Below are 20,290 nucleotides of genomic sequence, written 5' to 3'. Positions count from 1 at the left end.
TGTGGAACATCTTGCCTCCACATCTCATGCCCCTGCCCACCACACTACTGCCTCCTGCACAGAGTAGGAAAGAGTGAGTCTTGGACAGAACCCCAAGAAGATGACTCAGGGGAAGTGACTGAGGTTGACCGGTCAAAGAATTAGAGGAACGTCTATGGGAGGAAGTCTAGGTGAGGAAAGTTTAAAGTAGGAAGCCTTAATCACAGCGGTGGGAATATTTTCTTTCTATGAGTCTACAGACCACAGAGGATGTAGAACTTTCATAAAAAAGAAATTTAATGGATGCCATTCATTCTGAGTCCCAAATTTTACTCATAAAAATCAGGCACTTAATTTGTGTGTGGGGGGGGGTGTTGATACCATATATTTCAAAAAGTGAAATGAAGAGCTTTTACATTTAGGTAGAGAGGAGCTATGTTAAGTGAGGGGAGAAAACTTAGATGTTTACTCAAAGCCAAAATAGGTTTTCTGCTTTGTAGGCACAGAAACCTGGACTAATCAAGTAGCCGACCCTGCTTCATTTTATGACTTTTATTTTTTATTTTTATTTTGGGGCTGTACCCATGGCATGTGGAAGTTCCTGGGCCTGGGACTGAACCCTCGCCACAGCTGTGGCCTGTGTCACAGCTGTGGTGGAAACCCCAGGTCCTTAACCTGCTGTGCCACAGAGAACTTCCAATCCTGACTCCTTTTTAGAAGTCTCAATTCTATTTACTTATACATTGAATAATCATTGGCTCATGATATTCTCTCCAATGGGTAAATCCATTTAGCAGATGAAAGCTAGGTGTGGGGGTGATGTGCCTGAGTGGTAAGGAGCAAGAGGAAGATAATTCCTCTTATCAGCCAGAGGTGACTGGAAGGCTAACGATGCTGATGGAGTTGAGAGAACTGGCTGGCAGAAAGAGTCAGGCCAAGCCTATTAAAGGCACTACAATGTGAAAGAGACTCATTAGCCAAATGCTCAAGACACCTTGAGATTCGGGAGTATAATACGACTGATTAATCTCCTTAATTGTCTAATAGGTTACAGGTTCTTCAGTTATATTAGTCTTCAGAAGATCCCATCTTACCAGCCTGATCCACTACAAATTTCCTAAATTCCAGCAGCAAAGAGGCACCCTATTTGTGTCTTTCTACAAATCTTCATGTCATGTTGACTTTTCACTGGTTTCAGTATCACAAGTTGACCTTTTAAAAAAAAATTGGCCTTTTTCTGATGGTGGTTTTGCCTTCTTTTAGAAGGATTCCACGGACTAATACATGGAAACGTATTTCCATACTTATTTCTTATTCACATTGCAATTAATGTTGTCCAAATATTAAATATAATTTTAGCTTTCTGAATTTCTATTATCCCATTAACGTTAGGTGATCTTAATTACTACCTAACAGCATTTATTAACATCAAACTGTAAGTGCATTTATTAGGCATTTAGTACATACCCAATAGCCCTAGATAGTGGGGTAACACAGAAGACCGAGGTTCTAGTAGCAAGAGAGAAATAAGGGCAGTGTATCAGTTGAACAGAAAGGGAGGAGATTAATTCATTCTGAGCTATTTGAGAAATTTTTCCAAGTGGTGAACTGGGCTGAGTCTGAAAGGATGGAGAGGACTTCATCAGGCCCTGGAAAAGAGAGAAGGTATCCTTAACGCTTCCCTCCCACACTTTGGTAATGCCAGTGGCATTTAACTTAAAATAAGAGGAACAGAAAAAGTAAAATGACAATAACACAAGAAGAAATTCTGATCACTTCACGATTTGGGGGTTGGCGGTTGGCTGTGCCTTTAAACACACTTCAGATCTGAAAGTAAATGTTTATAATACAGGACTCACAATCAAGGGAAAGGGGTGGAGGAGGAGGAAGTTCAGTTTGTTTAATTGTATTAAGTTAAACAAATGAGTAAAAATATCAACATCTATGCTTGGGAACACATATACTACTTTTCCTAAAGATCCTAAATTTGAAAACAAAAGCCTTGTAACCTTATCCAAATTTACAGTATTTGCCCTGGTGTTTTATATCCCTAATATCGTTTTTAAAGGTTCTAAAGTGAATGTGCCAAAGAACTTGGCAACATGTATACACACACACACAATCCACTCTTGACTGCAACAATCAACCGCACCCTAATTAACTTTCCACTTACCCTGACTTTCACACCTCCACATCCTTAAAAGTTTGGCTTAATCTGTACTATGACTATCTCAAGGCATTAATAGTTTTTAAGTTTTGACACTGCACCTCTTCATCCTTCCGTTCAATTATTTCCTCTTAAATTCCATCAGTTTCGCCTTTCTCCTGAAGGGACACTTAGAAAATACATCAACAGCTCAATTACAAAACCAATGGCCCTGAACACACACACTAATTTCCACTCATCTCTCTCCCGAGGCTGTTTCTACCACTGATCAAAATCAGCGGACCAGGAAGGAGGAAAACGCTGAGGCAGGAGGGTTGTTCCCTTCCTTCTACGCCCCCCCATGCCTGCCCCCTTCTTGCTTCCCGGTCCCCCACTGCCGCACCGCGACCTCGTGCGCCCCCCTCCACTGACCCACCCCCGCTGTCACCCGCCACTGCCTAGAAAACAGTCACAGCCTTTGTTAAAACGTCCCTGAGCACACTGTACCAGAAGACCCACACATTCCCGGGGGCGGGGTGAAGAAAGTCACACGAATGCCACGCCCTCCTTGGCACTAGCCTGGGGCGACAGCCCACCTCCTCCAAATCCTCTTCCCCTCGCGATGAGGAATGTTCCTGGCAACTCCGTACTCCAAGACGGCAGCCGGGGGAAGGGATAGGCCTGGGACGCTCGCCGCTCAGGGGCACCAACCGGGGGATACCGAACTTGAAGCTGGGACACCCTCCAGCGCTCTTGGCGAACCTCCCGGTCCTGCCAAGCTTGAGTCCTGACTTCCAGCCTCTGGAGCCCTTTCCTTCTATTTCTCTCCTCAAACAGATCCTCGCCGGCTCCCGCCACCACGCACTCCGTTCCGCACGCGGCCAGGGCCGGACACCCTCCGGCAGCGCGCCAACCCAGCTGCCAGCACGTCTGGCAGGTTTCTCCTTACTGGACCGAAGGCTCCCCGGGGAGTCACCAGCACCTACCTCGATCCTTCCTGGGACGCTCGGCCAGAACCAGGTTCCCCGTCTCCGAGCCCCGCGCGGCCACAGCACTCACCGCGCACCCCGCGCCGCTACTCCGCGCTCTGCCAGCCGCCAACTGCGCCTGCGCGCTCCCACCTTCCCCAAACCCGTTCCGAGCCTAGAGCCTGGAGCCGACGGAAAGGGCGGTGGGAAGTGGCGAGGGCGGGGCCCGGGCGGGGTTAGGAGAGGAGAGGCGGGGCCAGGCAGGGTGGGAAACAGAGGGGCGGGGCCCTCGCCGCCCCGGTCCAGAAGACCTATCGCTCTAGGCACCTGGTCGGGGCTGTTTTCCACCGCAGAGGCATGTGTGTAACACTGGCGGATAAGTCGTCGAGGGCCCGGGGTGCACCCCCCACACACTCACACTTCGAAAATCCCAGTTTGGCGCGGGGCCAAGCTAGCCAGCGCCCCCGCACCCCCACCACCACCCAGGGTCACCGCGCCTCTCCCTGGAGCCACCCTAGATCCTCGGCAGCCTTTCACCTTTTTGCATGCCTATCTCCCCACACGTTGTCCCACCCGCCCACTGGCCTCTCTCCTCATTGCGCGCAAACCTCAGCCCTCCAGAGGTGAGCGGCAGAGAAATTGCTCACTCGCAGAGCGCCAGTGCAGGGCATCCTAGTTAACATATCTCCTCTGTCTGTGATCCCAGACCGTGGTTAGCGACTTTCCAAGCGTTGCCCACTGCTACAGCTCAGCCCTTTCCCTGAGACCAAACTCTTGCTGGTTCTGGCCTACTGCTGACAACATCTGCTTTTTCTTTAAAAAAGAGTCTTAAATAAACCTACCTGACTACTTTGGGAAGAACACATGTTGTCAAATAAGACCCATGAGTGACCCTACTTTTTAGGGAGCCACCTCAAAATTTGGGCTTCTTAAAAGTCTCTCTGAGAAACAGAATATTCCGCTTGTGTTGTCCTGTGGATTTTACCCTATTGGTTTCAGGTTTTCTGGCACTTGGCATTTTAAGAAGCCTAACTTGATTATTATTCCATGCTGCATGTGTGCTTAGTTTTAAGTTCCATGCTTTTGTGTTTAAAATCTGGTCAGCTGTGGTATCTCACGTGCCTTCAGAGCAGCTATTAAAATAAACACACCTGAGTGAATCCAAAGTGGCTTGCCTTGCGGGCCCGAAGTGATTTATTTGAAATTACTTTTCCTTTCTTCTTTTTACTTTAGTTATGATGGAACTGAGAAACATGTGGCTTATTAAGAATAAAAGAATTGCCACAGGGCCACACCAATAGTCCTTCCCAGCAAGCGTTTTGACTGAAAAGGGAAAGGGACATTTTTGAGGAGAGACTGGTAATTGCCCTTAGAGATCTAAATTTCCTGAAATCCTCCCCATTAACCTTTGTGGTTTTTCTGTTTGTGTTATTTTACAAACCAGGCTTTCTGAAGTCATTTCTGCTTTGCATTTGTCAAGTTAGCATTAGGGGAATTATAGTCAGGACATATTGTAAGAGGGTCTCTATACTGGCAAATGCAGACACAGACTCTGTAGGCTGAATAAATCTCTAAGTGCCTAGAAGTAGGACCTTGTCCTAGTCATTTCACTGATAAAGTGTTTCACGTACAGAAAGTGCTAAAAGGAAAAACAAAACTGGGTTATTAATAAAGACAATGTTTGCATCTCTAATAGAAATGTATATACGTTTGTTCACTTCCATTTGGCTACCAGATTTATTTTCTTATTTTATGTCTGAATTTGTCTGAATATTTTGATGAAGTGATGAAAACTAACATAAAATAGCTTAGGCAAAAAGAGAAAAGTTATTGTGTAACCCAAGTTGCGAAAGGGCAAGTCTATGACTGGCCTTGGGAATAAATGGAATCAGTAACTGAATGCTTCAAATTCCAGGTTAGCCTCTCAACCCTCCCTCTCTTGGAAGGGGTCATTCTTCAGACCCTCTGAAAGTCATGCTCTGTAGGCTTGGAACCATGGCCTCTGACAAAGAGTGAGCTCATACCTACCAAGTTGTTACCAGACAGAATGCCCCTCTTTCCAAAGTCTAGTTTTTGGAATACCAGATAAAGAGCATGACTGGGTGAGGCCAAGTAATATAACAATTCTTGGAGAGAAAGTGCAGGTGTAACCCAAGTAGAACCACAGAGTTGGAAGAGAAAATGAGAAAATTTCTAAATTATAGAAGGAGATGCTGTTTTCAGAAGAGAAGGTCTAGAGAGAACAAAAAGCAATGTTCATCCTTGGAGTTCCTGCTGGGGCTCAGTGGTTAACGAATCTGACTAGCATCCATGAGGATACAGGTTCGATCCCCAGCCTTGCTCAGTGGGTTAAGGATCCAGCGTTGCCGTGAGCTGTGGCGTAGGCTGCAGACGTGGCTCAGATCTGGCGTTGCTGTGGCTGGGGTGTAAGGCCGGCGGCTACAGCTCTGATTGGACCCCTAGCCTGGGAACCTTCATAAGCTGCAGGTGCGGCCCTAAAAAGAAAAAAAAAAGAAATGTTCATCCCAGAACAACTGTATTTAAGGAATACAGCCTTGGGATTATCTTTGATTGCTCTCTCATTTATTCAAGTACCAACCAGTCTTTTCAATAATGTCTCTATTGGTTTTCTATGGCTGCTGTTAAAACAAAACAAAACACACCACCGCCACAAACTTAGTGGCTTGAAATAACACAAATGTATTACAGCTCTAGAGGTCAGAAATCTGAAAAGGGTCACAACTGGGCTAAAATTAAGGTGTTAGCAGGGTTGAATTCCTTTATGGAGGATCAAAGGGAGATTCCTCTTTCTTGATTTTCCACTTTCCAGACACCACCCACATGCCTTGGGTCATGGTCCCCTTCCATCTTCAAAGTCAGCAATGACATTTCTCTCAGACACAATTCTGCCTACTTCTTCCACATTTAAGGACCCCTGTGATTATACTGGCAGCCCCCCAATAATCCAAAATCATCTCCTTATTTTAAGGTCAGTTTATTAGCACCTCTAATCCCATCTTCAATTCCTCTTTGCTGTGTAATGTAATACTTGCACAGGTTCTGGGTATTAACCCATGGACATGGCCGGTGGTGGGGGAGGGCATTATTAACCCTACCACAGTCTTTATTTTCATAAAAATAACAGAACCTAAGGCCTTGGTTCCAGAACTGGGACACCTGTAACAAATAGTGATGTCTGGATCCCATCCCCAGATATTATGATTTAACTGGCCTGGAGTCCACTGGCCCCTAAACACACACACACACACACACACACACACACACACACTTGATTGGATCAGGATGGAGCATCTCACCCATGCTGGGCCAATCAGAGAACTTGCCTGGGGACTTAGAATGGGGAGGGGGAATTGGTAACACTGGGTGTCTGGAGCCATAACATCAATTTAGGAGTTAATGCCATCAGAAGAAAGAGAAAAAAACTAGTTAAAAGAGGGAAGAGACAAAGAAAAGAGGGAAATAGAGTGGACCCAAGGCTGGATTCTCAGTGGCTGTCCACCTCCAAGTTATAGTGGCATTCTTACCCTTGACTTCTATGAAGCACCACTGCATTCTCATAAGAAAGTTTTATTTTACTGAAGCTAGCGCAGATTGGTTTCTCTTGCATAAACCCTCAGATGTTCTCCTTAATACATGACGTGAGCTTAATTTCCTCCCACGATTGCTTTTTTATGAGATGCCTCTTGTTTAAGAAATCAAGCAAGTTTAAGGACCAAACCATCCGAGGTGGTATTGCCAGGCTGTCTGCTTCACTAGCACTCCATCTCCTGGTTATCCTCTTCCCTCTTAATAGTTACTCAAAGGCCCAGAAGGGGACTCACAAGTTATCTCAGCCTTTTTCTCATTCAATAGTCCAGGCTCCCTAAGACACACCAGGTGGGTGTAGTTCCGGTTCTCTGTTTGCTGCCCGGTAAATATTAATGACTTGCAAATCTAATCTCTAGCCCTCCCACTTCTAATCTTCAGAGCTATGGTTAAAATTAATAGATCTTTCCTCCTCCATCGATGAGAAATGAAACTCAGTTTTTCTTCCAAACTCTGCCTTTTGTCCTACAGTTTCTTTCCCTGTAATGAAACTCCCATGTGCCCCGTCACACATCAGAAATGCGAAACTCAAAGTTCCTTTGTGGGTTAAGGATGTGGTGTTGTCATTACAGTGGCCCGGGTCACTTCTGTGACTGAGTCACTCCTGTGGCTGAGTTCAATCCCTGGCCTGGGAAATTCCATATGCTGTGGGCTCAGGAAAAAGAAAAGAAAAAAGAAAGAAAGAAATGGGACATTCACCCATGACTCCTTTTCTATCCGTAGTTTGTCTGCTCATTCTACCTCCCTCAGGTCTTACCTTTTTAAATTTTTATTTATTTAATTTTTATCTAGGGCCGCAACCGCAGCATATGGAGGTTCCCAGGCTAGGGATCTAATCAGAGTTATAGCTGCCGGCCTACACCACAGCCACAGCAACTCGGGATCCGAGCCACACCTGCGACCTACACCACAGCTCAGATCCTTAACCCACTGAATGAGGCCAGGGATCAAACCTGCAACCTCATGGTTCCTCATTGGATTTGTTAATCACTGAGCCACGAAGGGAACTCCAGGTCTTACCTTTTAATGACTCTTTCCTGCCTCACTTCAGATTCATCATCAATCACCTGACCTAAGATGGTCTACCAACTAACTAGTTTCTCTGTCTTTAGTTTCTCCCAAATCCTATCCACCCTTTTCAGTTCCGCCAGATAGCTTTAGACAGTCCATGACTCCCATCCACTTAAACAGAAAATACAAACTCTTTAAGCACAAATTTTCTAATTCCGACTCTAGGGCACCTTTACAAATTCCTCCCTCTACTCTCTACCTAAGCAGCTCTCTGTATCTGTCTTATACTTTCAAGCTATTAGGATTTTCTATTCTCTCAATGTGGCAGGTATATTCTTAAAGACCCAGCTCAAAAGTTACCCACTAGGTCTTCCTGGCCTATGCAAAGTAAATTAATTGTGGCTACTCCCCTTGCTCTCCTAGTGCCTGCACCCCCCTCTACTCTATGCCTGAATATTTCTCTTCACCAAGACCTTTTTGGCAATGTAGTTCTGCCATTAATTACATAGCTTCACAAATCCTAGGTTAGAAAAAATTCTTGACAAGGGAGGCAAGAACATAAAATGGGAAAAAGTCTTTTCAGCAAGTATTGCTGGAAAACCTGGACAACTGCATGCAAAGCAATGAAACTAGAACACACCCTCACACCATGCACGAAAATAAACTCAAAATGGCTTAAAGACTTAAATGTAAGACAAGACACCATCAAACTCCTGGAAGAGATCATAGACAAAACATTCTCTGACATCAACTTCATGAATATTTTCTCAGGTCAGTCTCCCAAGGCAACAGAAATAAAAGTGAAAATAAGCCAATGGGACCTAATCAAACGGAAAAGCTTTTGCACAGCAAAGGAAACCAAAAAGAAAACAAAAAGACAACTGACAGAATGGGAGAAAATAGTTTCAAATGGAGCAACAGACAAGGGCTTAATCTCTAAAACAAACAACTTATACAACTCAACAACAAAAAAGCCAACAATCCAATTGAAAAATGGGCAAAAGACCTGAATAGATATTTCTTCAAGGAAGATACACAGATGGGACCAACAACCACATGAAAAAATGCTCAACATCCCTGATTATTAGAGAAATGCACATCAGAACTTCCATGAGATACCACCTCACCCCAGTTAGAATGGCCATCATTCATAAGTCCACAAATAACAAATGTTGGAGGGGCGGTGGAAAAAAGGGAACCCTCCTGACCTATTGGTGGGAATGTAAGTTGGTACAACCACTGTGGAGAACAGTATGGAGGTACCTTAGAAATCTATACATAGAACTACCATATGACCCAGCAATCCCACTCTTGGGCATATATCCGGACACTACTTTCCTTAAAAAAGACACATGCACCTGCATGTTCATTGCAGCTCTATTCACAATAGCCAAGACATAGAAACAACCCAAATGTTCACTGATAGATGACTGGATTAGGAAGACGTGGTATATATACACAATGGAATACTACTCAGCCATTAAAAAGAACAAAATAATGTCATTTGCAGCAACATGGATGGAACTGGAGACTCTCATATTGAGTGAAATAAGTCAGAAAGAGAAAGACAAATACCATATGATACCACTTATCTCTGGAATCTAATATATGGCACAAAGGAAACTTTCCACAGAAAAGAAAATCATGGACTTGGAGAATAGACTTGTGGTTGCCAAGGGGGAGGGGGAGGGGGAGGGAGGGCGTGGATTGGGAGCTTGGGGTTAATAGACGGAGACTGTTGTCTTTGGAATGGATTAGCAATGAGATCCTGCTGTGTAGCTCTGGGAACTAGGTCTAGTCACCTATGATGGAACATGATAATGTGAGAAAAAAGAATGTATACATGTATGTGTAACTGGGTCACCATGCTATACAGTAGAAAAAAATATATATTGGGGAAATAACAATTGATTACAATTTAAAAAAAATAAATGCATGAGAAAAGGAAAAAAAAAAGTTCTTGTGGGAAAAGAAGAAAAAGGAAATAAGATTCCATGCTGTCTTCCTCTCATGACGTGCCAAATCCTTTTATAATCCCTTAATCATTTCACTTATTAGTTCTCCAACTTCCAACCTAATACTTTGTGCCCAGAACTTGCTTCAAGAATTGGCTCAGGAGTTCCCATCGTGGCGCAGTGGTTAACGAATCCGACTAAGAACCATGAGGTTGCAGGTTTGGTCCCTGGCCTTGCTCAGTGGGTTAAAGGATCCAGTGTTGCCGTGAGCTGTGGAGTAGGCTGCAGACGTGGCTCGGATCCCACGTTGCTGTGGCTCTGGCGTAGGCTGGCGGCTACAGCTCCGATTGGACCCCTAGCCTAGGAACCTCCATATGCCGCAGGAGCAGCCCAAGAAATGGCAAAAAGACAAAAAAAAAAAAAAAAAAGAATTGGCTCAAACATTTATGTCCAGCAAGAAGGAGGGGTGCATATCTTGAGCTCCTACTCTTTTGCTCTTACTCTTTTTTTTTTTTTTTTTTTTTGGCCATGCCTGAGGCATGTGGAAGTTCCTGGCCCAGGGAATGAATGTGTGCCACGGCAGTGCGCCACAGCTGCTGCAGTGACAGCGCCATATCCTTAACCCACTGCACCACAAGCAAATTCCTTGAGTCCCTACTCTAATAAATCCTTTCCTTTAAGACTTTTCATCACTTATGAGGTTGATCCCTACTGATGATATAATTTAGTTTTTCTGGACTTTGTCATATTGTTCTATGCATTTATGTTTTTAACTCCCATGTGGTCAGTAAACTGCAAGAAAGCAGAGTTTAATGTTTCTATTCCTTTTGTATCTTGTCAAAAAATCTTGGTAAATATACATTTAGCATGATAGACCATATGATGGGTCATAAACCTAAGGTTAATAAAAGGAATTAAATCATACAGAGTATGTACTCTGACTACAAAGAGATTAAATTAAAAATATGTACAACAGATTTCTAGACAAGTATCTATATATTTGGAAATAAAAATCAATTGTGTTTTATAGGCTAGAACACAATTAGAAAATAAAACAATTTAATTTACAATAACATCAGAAACTATAAAGTGGTCAGGGATACAAAGGATATGCAAGACCTCTTTATTGTTAACTACAAAGAACTGCTCATGGAAATTCAGAAAGACCATACTAAATGGAAAGCTATACCATGTTCATGTATTGGAAGACTCAATAATGTTAAGATATATTTCTCCCAATTTTGATTTTAGACTCATCACACTTCAAATCATAACCCCAGCAGACCTAAAAACATAGTCAAACTGATTATAAAAGGGACATAGGAAAACAAAGATATAAGAAATGAAAAGGAAGAATCCATGGAGAGTTTCCATCATGGCTCAGCAGAAACGAATCCTACTAGGAACCATGAAGTTTTGTGTTCAATTCCTGGTCTCGCTCAGTGGGTTATGGATCTGGCGTTGACGTGAGCTGTGGTGTAGGTCACAGACGTGGCTTGGATCTGGTGTTGCTGTGGCTCTGGCTTAGGCCAGCAGCTGTAGCTCCAATTAGACCCCTAGCCTGGGAACCTCCATATATTGCAGGCGCGGCCCCAAAAAGGCAAAAGACCAAAAAAAAGAATCCAAATTATCCAAAGCAATTTTGATAAAGAAGAACAAACTTAGAGGACTTGACTTATAGTAACTGACCTTTAACACCTACTACACTGTCATAGTAATAAAGACAGTCTGGCATAGGGACCAAAAAAAAAATATCAATAGAATTAAAGAGAGAGCCTAGAAATTTCCCACGTGTATGGTCATTTAATGTTTGACAAAGTAGCCAAGGCAATCTGTTGGGGACAGGAAAACCTTTTCCATAAATTATGCTGGAACAACTGGGTGTCCATATGCACAGAAATTGAAGCTTGATTCCTACTTCACACAAAAAGTTAATTTGAGATAGAACAGAGATCTAAATGTACAAAGTAAAGCCATAAATCTTTTATATGAAAACACAGAATATCTTTGTGACTTGGAGGTAGGCAAAGATTTCTAAGACAGGCAAAGAAAGCAATAACCATAAATGAAAATGATGATGAATTAGACTTCATGAAAATTTAAACCTTTTGCTCATCAAGTGATATCATTTCAAAAATTAATGAATAATCTTCAGACTGGCAGAAAAATTTGCAAAACATATATTTCACAAAATACTGGTTATCAACATCCATACAGACTTTCTGAGACTGAATAGTAAGAAAAATTCAATTTAAAAATCAACAAAAATGTTGATAGAACTCTCACTAAGGAAGAGATACGAATGGCCCCATGAGCACATGACAATGAGTCCAACATCATCAGTCATCAGGAATATGCAAAATAAAACCATTATTAGCTAATACAACACACCCACCAGTTTGGCTAAAATGAAAAAGATTAACACCACCAAATTTTATTGAAGATATGGAATCATCAGAACATTCGCACATTGTTGGTGGGAGTAGTTGTATGGAAGTGAAACACCATACAACTACTTTGGAGAACGATCTGGCTGTTTGTTTATGGAGTAAGCATGTGTCTAGTTTTAAAAGAAATTTTTCTTTTAAATAAAAGTCTATTATGTTTTATATGCTAGAACATAATTAGAAATGATTTTTTTTTTTTTTTTTTTTTTTTAGGGCCGAACCTGCAGCATATGGTGGTTCCCAGGCTAGGGGTCTAATCAGAACTATAGCCGCCAGCCTACGCCACAGCCACAGCAACACCAGATCTGAGCCATGTCTGCAACCTACACCACAGCTCACGGCAACGCCAGATCCTTAACCCACTGAGTGAGGCCAGGGATTGAACCCGAAACCTCATGTTTCTAGTCGGATTCGTCTCCACTGTGCCACAACAGGAACTCCAAAATTATTCTTTTAAAACTAGACACATGCTTATTCCATAACCAGTTTTCCTCATCAGTATTTACTCAGTAAAAATGAAAACAGCAGTTCCTGTTGTGGCTCATCGGGTTAAGAACTTGACATAGTGTCCATGAGGATGTGGGTTCCATCTCTGGCCTCGCTCAGTGGGTTAAGGTTCCAGCATAGGTCGCAGATCCAGCTCGGAACCTGCATTACTGTGGCTGTGGCATAGGCTGGCAGCCTGAGAACTTCCACATGCCACAGTATGGCCCTAAAAAGAAAAAAAAAAAAAAAAAAGGAAAAATGAAAACAAATATGTACAGAAAAGACTAGTACAAGAAGGTTCGTAAGAGCTTTATTTACAATAGTCTGAAATTGGAAACAGAGTTGCCCATCAGTAAGGCAATGGATAAATAACCTGACATCTTCACACAATGAGATATTACTCAGCAATAAAAAAGGAATGAATCCCTGAAACAAGTGACAATGCGGATGAATCTGAAAAGAATATGCCACGAGAAGAAAGCCTTACATGAAAGAGTATGTATGATTTCATTTACATGACTTTGCTAGAGCAGGCAAAACTCATTTACAGTGGAAAAAAAGAGAATGGTATTTTCTATGGGGTGTTGGGAGATTGGCTGGGAAGTGGTATGGGGGCATGAGATAACTTTATGGGATGATATTAATATTTTGTATTCTTGGCACACAGGTTTGTGCACTTGTGGAAACTCATTGACTGGTCCACTCCAGACATTTGCATTCTATTATATAGAAATTTTACCTCAAAAGAAAAAAAAAATACAGTCAAATATCAACCTCTAGTGAATTCTAATGTGTTGTAGGGGGAATATACGGATATGTACAATCTGCTTTCAAATCTGTTGAAATAATTTAGAGTGATACAAGGGTGAAGTCATGGACAGATGGACAGATAAATGTGTTAAACCAGGTAAAATTAAATGCTATTTGTAGAATCTAGGTGGTGAGTGTTCCATGTACAATTCTTCTGAATTTTCTGTGTCCTTGAAAAATTTTATAGTAAAATGTTGGAAAAATACTCAGCAATATGTGACATACTTAGGAGATGTTAAATAAACGAACAAATTTATATTTACTGAGTTTCATCAGAATACAGGAAACTTCTTTTGGCTGCAGAATATAAACGTTAGTAACATAATAACTATGACTGCCATGTATGTGGAGGTTAACTTATTTAAATTGTTAGATAATCCAGGAAGCCAATATTCACATTTTAAAAAGTGTCTTAAAGTGAATTGGAACATCCAGTGTATAAACACAGAATTCAATCTGTCAATCTGTCCATACATCTCTGTAAAAACATATACAAGAGAATATCTTCTAGTATACGGTCATGATGGATAGCGTACAGCTTTACCTTTCTACACCCCATTGCTCATTTCACTTCCAACTTTATTTATTATGTGACAGAGTAATCCAAAAGCATAGTCTGTCACCTTCCTGAATTCGGTAAAAAGTAAGGATATGTAAAAAACCTATTTCATTTTCAATGAATGCTTTATACATCTCACTGATGTGAAAGGTCTACTTTAAGTAATCCTTCATCACATCCAAGAAACGTGAGGTGATTCTTTGCTCATTACAACTGGGAAGTACTTGGCAACATGGATACAACGCCTATCCTCAATGAACCTGAAAACTAATAGAGGATGCTGTTTTTGCATCTAACACGTGCTTGTAATATCGAAAATATAACTTTAAACTTATGCATTTTAATCACACAAAATATAAATGAAATTTTATGGTTAGGTAGGTCAGCATTCTAAACGCCAATTTTATTGCTATATTTGGGAAGACAAGAATGAATATTTACTTCGTTGTCTCTAAAAAGAAAATCAACTTTCAAGTATGTATTTTAAAATCCTTTACTGTAATATGCAATTTGTTCCTTCCTTTAACAACTCAAAACTTTGGCAAAATATACTCAAGAAAAAAATTAAAGGCTTTAACTTATAAAATGTTAAATGATGTAAGGCATAAAAACAGGGAAATAACTTACTATAATAAACTATATCGAGGGAAGGTATAATGTGGGAACTCTGGTAGCCATTCCAGTACGCCTCTCAGATACTCCTTCAAGAAAGAAAACTGTTGTTCAGCTACAAGGAGAAGGCTTAACTGGCAGCCTTCGACTATATCATCTTTGGGATGCGCCTCCACTTTTGAGGTGGGGGTGCTATGCATGCTTTGTTGGCATTCAAATGAGCATGGTGGGGCACTGGTGCCCGGCCATTCCTGCCCAATGTGGGTCTCCTCTATGGAGCAATCTTTGCTCTGGAATTCCCTCTTGGGTTGGCTGAAACTTTATTGGAGGTGCATTTTGGTCTAAGTTTTCTCTGAGGTGTTCCTTGCCCACGTTCCCTTCAAAAGTGTCAAATCGGTGTCTTCTGTGCCCAAGCCTTCCTCCCCCATTCACCTTTCAGAGATGTTACTTCTCCACCCTTCCCCCAAACCTCTTGTAAGCCTGATTGTCTTGGAGTTGACTTCCTGGAGGACCCAAACAGGTCAACTCTCTAAGCCCTAACTACATGAAATGTGGATCATCTTTTTGGTGGCTGAACTGTTCCCAAATGTCGGGAAAGGATAATCAATCTGATATTGTCAATACTGGAATAAAAGCTAAAATAATTACTATAAGTATAATATGTCAATTATACTTCGGCATATTCTTTTATTCCCTGGAGCTTCATGTGAAAGAGCAAGATGTGTAAAGAAAGATTTGACTGACTAGGGTGTGGTCACTCAGGACTATGCCTTAGTACACCAGCATTTCTTTAGAGGCTGAAAAATTGTAATAGTATATATTTTAAATAGCTCCCTTTCAATGAACTAATGCCATGGATCTGACAGTCATTCCTTCCTGCCAGTCTCTCTAACCACCTCCAGAACAAATGAATAGGTAAACTACAGTTAATATCTGTTGATTATTATATTAGTTAATATATGCCCCAGACACAGTGCTATGCTCTTTACATATGAATATTCCATGTCATCACCATTTGTACCTATTACAGTTTGGTTCTATTATTGTCCCTGTTTTGCAAATAGCATCCAAGGTTAAGAAAAGTTAAGCACTATGTCCAAGGCATGGCTGTTAAGGGTCAAGGACTAGATTAGAATCCACTAATCACTCAGCTCTGAGAGGTTAAGTGTCTTCACCTAAATACAGAATGGAGTTGGGACTAGAATTCAGGGCTTCTGAAACCTCACTTTGTGCTCTTGCCTGTAAATCATAAGTATCCCTTTTCAGGCTAAAAATCATGATTCCTAATCTAGGATGTGAGATTGAATTCTGAAATCTTCTAGTCAAACAAACATCCAGCTTTTGACAGAAAAGTCAATACAACATCAGTAATTTTGCATTTGCTCTCTATTTAGTCTGAATGTTTGTTGGCCATTTTGTCTTCAGTTCTAATATGTCTTTAGTTTCATCACAATCAGGTTTTTCTTTTTTGTTTGTTTGGGATTTTTTTTTTTTTTTTGGTTTTTCTTTTTTAGGGCCGCACTTGCAGCATATGGAAGTTCCCAGGCTGGTGGGAGAATTGGAGCTGCAGCTGCCGGCCTACACCACAGCCAAAGCAATTCTGGATCCTAGCCAGGTCTGCAACCTACACCACAGCTCATGGCAATGCTAGATCCTTAACCCACTGAGCGAGGCCAGGGATTGAACCTGCACCCTCATGCATACTAGTCAGATTCATTTCTGTTGTGCCATGAGAATTCCCTAGATTCTTAATCTTAAAAAATGTATGGAAGAAATGATTTAGTGGAGTGATACTTATGTGTCATGGGAGCTTTGTATTTTCACACAATTGGGTCTCATTTTTTGTGTTTTTCAAACTACTAATATACAGACAAATAAATCGACTTCTAGGAGAATCCCTTATCAAAAGCAATTACAATTGGAATTAATTGGCAAAAGTTTGTTAATTGGCAAATTTGAATAAGTAGAGATCATTTTACCATAAAACTATATGTAGATTTTATCAGTCTTTTGACTTAAAGCCCAGGAGTCTTCCTTGAGCATGACTCCATCAGTAGATGGTCCACATAGAGAACAGACTTGTTGACAAGGGGGAGTGGGATCAGGTAAGGATTGATTGGGAGTTTGCGATTAGCAGATGCAAACTATTGTATATATAATGGATAAACATTATAGCACAGGGAACTATATTCAATATCCTGTGATAAATCATAATGGCACATAGAGAACAGACTTGTTGACAAGGGGGAGTGGGATCGGGTAAGGATTGATTGGGAGTTTGGGATTAGCAGATGCAAACTATTGTATATATAATGGATAAACATTATAGCACAGGGAACTATATTCAATATCCTGTGATAAACCATAGAAAGAGATATGAAAAAGAATGTGTGTATACATGTATAATTGAATGAATCACTTTGCTGTACCTCAGAAATTAACACAACATTGTAAACCAACTGTATTTCAGTAAAAATAAACAAATAAATAAATTGAATAGATGGTCCAGGTAGTCATTCTTGAATAAACCACATACACAGTAGCAGTACCAGTATTAATAATAACAGTTGAGCATTTACTATGCGTCATATGCTTTTAGTCTTGCCAGTATCTTTTTGAGGTAGCAATTACAATCATCCTTATTTTACATTTGAGGTTAAGAAACTTGCCTAAGATTACACAATCAGTAAACAGTCGAGATAAGATTAAAACTCATGTGGTCTTTCTCCCAAGTTTACATTCTTAACACAACGTCATCTCTCATTTACACTTCGGGGTGTCCTTAGAGAAGAGCTTTTAAGAAACTAAATGCAGGAACTCCCATTGTGGCATAGTGGTTAAAAATCCGACTATAGCAGTTTGGATCTCTGCAGAGGTGAGGGTTTGATCCCCAGCCTGGCACAGTGAGTTAAAGGATCCAGCTGCAGTGGCAGAATAGGTTTCAGATTCAATCCCTAGCTCAGGAACTTTCATATGTCATGAGTGTGTCCATAAATTTTTTTTAAAAAAAGAAACTAAAGACATTCATGAAGCAGTCTAGGAAAGAATCCTAGATTTTTATGATTTTTTCCAAAATTTTTAAGCTATTGCCCTATCCATATTTTGACAGCAATTATATTAGCTATTCATTTGCATTAAATCATTCCAAAGTATTTTCATGAAAACAAATTTTCCTGGAGTTCCCGTCGTGGCTCAGTGGTTAGCAAATCCAACTAGGAACCATGAAGTTGTGGGTTCAATCCCTGGCTGTGCTCAGTGGGTTAAGGATCTGGCGTTGCTATGAACTGTGGTGTAGGTCGCAGACTTGACTCGGATCTGGTGTTGCTGTGGCTGTGGTGTAGGCCGGTGGCTACAGCTCCAATTAGATCCCTAGCCTGGCAATCTCCGTATGCCAAAGGTGTGGCCCTAGAAAAGACAAAAAAAAAAAAAAATTCCTTTCCAATTTCTATCTTATCAGTTTATGAAATGTTTAGTCAAATGATGGAATTTATTTATTTATTTATTTTTTCCATTGTACAGCATGGGGACTAAGTTACACATACATGTATACATACTTTTTCCTCCCATTGCTGTGTTGCGATGTAAATATCTAGACATAGTTCTCAATGCTACACGGCAGGATCTCATTGTAAATCTATTTCAAGAGCAATTGTTTGCATCTGTTAACCCCAAGCTCCCGATCCCTCCCATTCCCTCCCTCTCTCCCCGGGCAACCCCAAGTCTGTTCTCCAAGTCATGATTTTCTTTTCTGTGGAAACGTTCATTTGTGCCTTATATTAGATTCCAGAGATAAGTGGTATCATATGGTATTTGTCTTTCTCTTTCTGACTTATTTCCCTCAGTATGAGGGTCTCTAGTTCCATCCACATTGCTGCAAATGGCATTATGTTGGGTTTTTTTATGGCCGAGTAGTATTCCATTGTGTATATATACCACGTCTTCCTAATGCAATCATCTATCAGTGGACATTTGGGTTGTTTCTATGTCTTGGCTACTGTGAATAGTGCTGCAATGAACATGCGGGTGCATGTGTCTCTTTTAATTAGAGTTTTGTCTGGATATATGCCCAAGAGTGGGATTGCGGGGTCATATGGAAGTTCTATGTATAGATTTCTAAGGTACCTCCATACTGTTCTCCATAGTGGCTGTACCAGCTTACATTCCCACCAACAGTGCAGGAGGGCTCCCTTTTCTCCACACCCCCTCCAGCATTTGTTATTTGTGGACTTATTAATGATGCCCATTCTGACTAGGGTGAGGTGGTATCTCATGGAAGTTCTGATGTGCATTTCTCTAATAATCAGGGATGTTGAGCATTTTTTCAAGTGTTTGTTGGCCAGCTGTATATCTTCCTTGGAGAATGGTCTATTCAGGTCTTTTGCCCATTTTTCCATTGGGTGGTTGGCTTTTTTGCTGTTGAGTTGTATAAGTTGCTTGTATATTCTAGATATTAAGCCCTTGTCTGTTGCTCCGTTTGAAACTATTTTCTCCCATTCTGTCAGTTGTCTTTTTGTTTTCTTTTTGCTTTCCTTTGCTGTGCAAAAGCTTGTCAGATTGATTAGGTCCCTTTGGTTTATTTTCGCTTTTATTTCTGTTGCCTTGGGAGACTGACCTGAGAAAATATTCATGAAGTTGATGTCAGAGAATGTTTTGTCTATGATCTCTTCCAGGAGTTTGATGGTGTCTTGTCTTACATTTAAGTCTTTAAGCCATTTTGAGTTTATTTTTGTACATGGTGTGAGGGTGTGTTCTAGTTTCATTGCTTTGCATGCAGCTGTCCAGGTTTCCCAGCAATGCTTGCTGAATAGATTTTCTTTTCCCCATTTTATGCTCTTGCCTCCTTTGTCAAAGATTAATTGACCATAGGTGTCAGGATTTATTTCTGGGTTCTCTATTCTGTTCCATTGGTCTATATGTCTGTTTTGGTACCAGTGCCACACTGTCTTGATGACTGTGCCTTTGTAATAGTGCCTGAAGTCTGGGAGAGTTATGCCTCCTGCTTGGTTTTTGTTTCTCAGGATTGCTTTGGCGATTCTGGGTCTTTTGTGGTTCTATATAAATTTGTGGATTGTTTGTTCTAGTTCTGTGAAAAATGTCCTGGGTAGTTTGATAGGGATTGCATTGAATCTATAGATTGCTTTGGGTAGTATGGCCATCTTTACAATATTAATTTTTCCAACCCAGGAGCATGGAATATCTTTCCATTTCTTTACATCTTCTTTAATTTCCTTGATTGAAGTTTTATAGTTCTTGGCATATAAGTCCTTTACCTCCTTGGTCAGGTATATTCCGAGGTATTTGATTTTGTGAGGTGCGATTTTAAAAGGTATTGTATTTTTGTATTCCTTTTCTAATAGTTCATTGCTGGTATACAGAAATGCAACTGATTTCTGAATGTTAATCTTATATCCTGCTACTTTGCTGAATTTGTTAATCAGTTCAAATTGGGTTGAGTCCTTAGGGTTTTCTATGTACAGTATCATGTCATCTGTATACAGTGACAGTTTTATCTCTTCTCTTCCTATTTGGATGCCTTTTATTTCTTTTGTTTGTATAATTGCTGTGGCTAGGACTCAAATGATGGAATTTAAATTGTGCATATACAATTATAATATGTGTGATCAAATTACGGATTTGTAATTGAAATAAACGGGTTTGGGAACAAACACAACTACTCTCAGAGAAGACCACTAGTTAAGTGGAGTAGAAGT

General features: G+C 40.9%; 1 protein-coding gene across 15 annotated transcripts in view; it reads right to left on the bottom strand.

The window, feature by feature from the left end:
* Positions 1-20,290, bottom strand: part of PRRG1 (proline rich and Gla domain 1) — an 880,589-nt gene that overhangs the window by 138,575 nt on the left and 721,724 nt on the right. For 2 of the 15 annotated variants that reach the window (XM_003360253.5, XM_085007684.1), the window contains exon 1: positions 3,112-3,228. The exons of the other annotated variants lie outside the window; for them this stretch is intronic. The gene's annotated coding sequence lies outside the window, so the exon portion shown is untranslated. Of the gene's footprint in view, positions 1-3,111; positions 3,229-20,290 lie in introns of those variants that run through there. 15 annotated transcript variants of the gene reach the window in all.

Source organism: Sus scrofa, chromosome X (assembly GCF_054392235.1).
Source record: "Sus scrofa isolate SSC_HxYL_T2T_F1_AM1 chromosome X, Sscrofa_HxYL_maternal_Yorkshire_Landrace_v2.0, whole genome shotgun sequence".
Classification (NCBI taxonomy): domain Eukaryota; kingdom Metazoa; phylum Chordata; class Mammalia; order Artiodactyla; family Suidae; genus Sus; species Sus scrofa.
This window is presented reverse-complemented; position numbering and strand designations above follow the sequence as displayed.